Here is a 3574-nt window from a genome sequence, read left to right as displayed (position 1 = left end):
CAGTGCTTGCACTGTTGTGTTTCGGCGTGGAGAGTAAGACAGCCGGTGAAATTACTGGCACTTGAGGTATCCCATCTTAGGCCTCTAGGTTGGCAACGCATCTGCAATACCTCTGGTGTTGCAGATGTTTATGGGCGGTGGTGATCTCTTACCATCAGGAGACCCACTTGCTCGTTTGCCATCCAGTCAAATAAAAAAAATATTTTTGTTGTAAATTAATTAAACACAAATGGAATATTTTCCATTATAAAGTATGAGCAAAATGAAATAAGCAATAAATGAATGTTGTCTAAATCAAGTAATAACTTGATATGTAGGCCCAAAACAAATGATTTCGGTTGGAACATATTTTTGGCGTACATCGAATTTTTCAATTTTAACCTGGGACAAGATTTAATTTTTGAAATTGAAAATACAAAAACTGAAATATAGATGCACAGAAAAAACAGAAAAATAAAACCATCACTGGGAATCGAACCCAGGTCCTTGGTAATCCGTACCGCGTGCTATACCGCTACACCACTGATGGTCAACGGTACCGACACGAATTTCCCTATGCACCTAATATCTCAGCTTGCGTTTCTTACTTAGTCTTAATTTTTGACTATTTTCCAAATGGTAAATTTTCCTTGTTGATGTATTTCGAGTTGTCCATTTCCCATTTGTAGTTAATGACAGTAAATCGTAATTCAACATTCGAAGTTAAACCACAATTTAGCTCTATCTAGTTAGCATAATTCCTTTAAATAATTTAAGACAGTTTAGTTGACATACATAATTAATTTCTATTAATTCGAAGCCGGGACCAAAATTAATAGAAATGTAACACCGCCTTCGGTAAATCAGTCTCCGTTAAAGCATAATCCTCTTCGTAAATATGTAAACTACAGATATAAATAACATGAGCAAGTAGAATAACCACTCAAGAAATTAACAGGATTTTCCTTCCCAACGAATTCTTAGCTAAATACCAACATTTACTGTTAAAACATTAGCTTGTTTTAAAATCTAAAATATTTATTTATACAGAGACTGAATTAAGGGCTATTTTCGCCAATGGATTTATTTTATTTTGGGTTCATCTTTAAGCTGTATTCTTTTCCTGTAATCCGATCTCCTAATTCACACCAAACTATATCCCACTTCAACATCCATTGGTCCTTCCTTTAAAGCATCTAAAATCGTAACTTCAACAGAGTCTTCGACGTATACAGTTTCATTTTCAGTGACTAACAGTGCCGTTTTGCTGGATTACTCGGTGCAGGATTTCTTATAGACGTTGAAGATAAACATCCAGCTAAGGAAAAGGTCCCTCGCGAATTTCACCGCCCATTTCGACCTTTTTTTTGTGCGTCGACCAGATTCTTTCATTTCGTCGACATTCTTACGTAGATGATATTGATAAAAGAGACGGGGTCAGTTGAGGAGTACCAATTCAGTTGTGATGGCTGACGATTTGAAATAAATCATCATTTAAAAGGAGAATATAAAAAAAAAACCATAACTTTTATCTTTAATCCTCGCTACACTCTGATCCGGATCTAAGATTGCCTGGGGGGTGTATTTATTTAGGTATAATAAATATTGTATGGCAAATTATTGCTTTATAAACAGTGTTTCACATAGTTTCATAGCAATGTGACATTTCGCAAATTATTATTTAGAATTATTTGGTTGGTAAAGAACCAAGTCACGTTTAGTGTGGTTTAGTGTTAATTAAATAAGCAAGCTTTACCTGTACAGAACCTGATTATAAAGGTTGAGGTCCTGGGTTCGATCCCTGGTCAATGTTTGTTCTCGGGTTTTGGACGTTTAATTAGGCTTTTTCGACAAGCGAAATATTCGTATCGTGAGGTCCGTTTGAAATTTCGTCACGATTGTAATGGGATAAATCTCTAAATGGGCCAATGAGGGCTATCGTTTTTTGTCTTTCTAGATGGCGCCACTGTTGCGTCAGGTCAGGGCTATCGCGAATGAATTCGCCGCTAGAGGCGCTAGTGTAGCGTGAGGTCTCCGAAATGTCAAATCTCATAGTTTTTGGATGAGCTACGCGGGTTTATTTATAATTAGAATTTTTTTGTGAATATTTTGCATTACCTGAAATTAATTATGGCAATTATGCAATGTCTGTGTTTTGAGACAGTTTTGTCTTTCGGAAACTTTTGTCCTCCCTTTTTTTCCGAACAAAACGGGACTAAGCCACACTGTGGTGGCTGGATATTTTTATGGTACGGTTTTAAGGTGTTTTAAATATGATTTTAATCTAAACTTTGTTTTAACGCCCGTAATAACATACTCTGAAAGCCACACTTAAAACCTCACGCAACAGTGCGCCATCTAGTGAGACAAAAAACGATAGCCCTCATTGTCCTATGATATTTATTATTTTGTTATGATTAAAAATGGCCGCCAAGTAACATTTTTGCTTAAATGCCCGAATCCAGTTCGGAGTTTAAAATGCTTAATTTGGCGTGCGGAATATTTGGGATTTAATATGATTGGGCAACATTTCAGCTACGAACTCGGAGATGTCGTTAAGAAGAGCTGCTCTGACACTGGGCTGCCACAGAAAGTTTGTATAGTGTTTTTTAATCTGTGGGCCGCGAACCCCGGGGGGTCGCAGATGCACCGACCCCCCTGGTCGCAGTATCTTTAAAATACTCTCACCATTATTGTGTATGATTATTCAAGGTTTGTATTATTAACGTAAGATAAATAATGGAGGTAAGCAGGGGGTCGCCTAATATTTTTCAAACCAAGGGTGTCGCCACATGTTTTGTTTTAAACACTGGTATAGGTCCACGCACAAAAGCTGGCATGAATGAATTGAACAAAATTAATAGATGGGTTTGATATATTTATAACCTTCTAAAATTTTTGTTATAAACATGTCTGGTAATTATAAGAAAATCGAAAAGGATCGTCGTATAATAGGTAAACTACCTATTTTATTAGTACAGATAAATTAATGTATTATAATAGTTGAAACACGGTAAATGTTAGCCGAAAATAAAATTAAACTGTCGAATTAATTTAAAAAAAATGCAATATATCAGTTGTAACTGCGTAAATGCCAATCTTATTAAAGAACCTCGTAATTATTATATAAACAATGACATATTCGTTATTAAATAAATAAATACATTATGACCTGTACATTATTAGGACACTTTTTTTTAATAGCCTATACGGCGTCCCACTGCTGGGCAAAGCCCTCCCCTTACTCCTTCCACTCGTTAGGTCATAGACAAGACATTATTATTCATTTTATTGAACAAAAATACAAAAAGCATGACTAAAGGCAATAATAGTAAATTTTTTGTAATGACGTAACCTTTCCTTGGTTTCAAAAACGGTGCAGCTCTACCCAACTAAATACCCTTAACAATGCGGATTTACTTACATGGTCTAATCTTGTTTACTGTTTCTTCAAATATTTAACCTGAAAGTAGTTTGTTCAGAATCGAATACACTATAGTTTAAAGTAGGTTATAAGTGTTTTTTTTTTATTTCATTTTTAATCTGCCAATAACATGTTTGAGCAACGTTGCGTGATATTTTGACAATACTTGAT

This window comes from Choristoneura fumiferana, chromosome 21, assembly GCF_025370935.1.
Source record: "Choristoneura fumiferana chromosome 21, NRCan_CFum_1, whole genome shotgun sequence".
NCBI lineage: Eukaryota > Metazoa > Arthropoda > Insecta > Lepidoptera > Tortricidae > Choristoneura > Choristoneura fumiferana.
The sequence above is the reverse complement of the archived record's forward strand: the minus strand, read 5'-3'. Positions refer to the sequence as shown.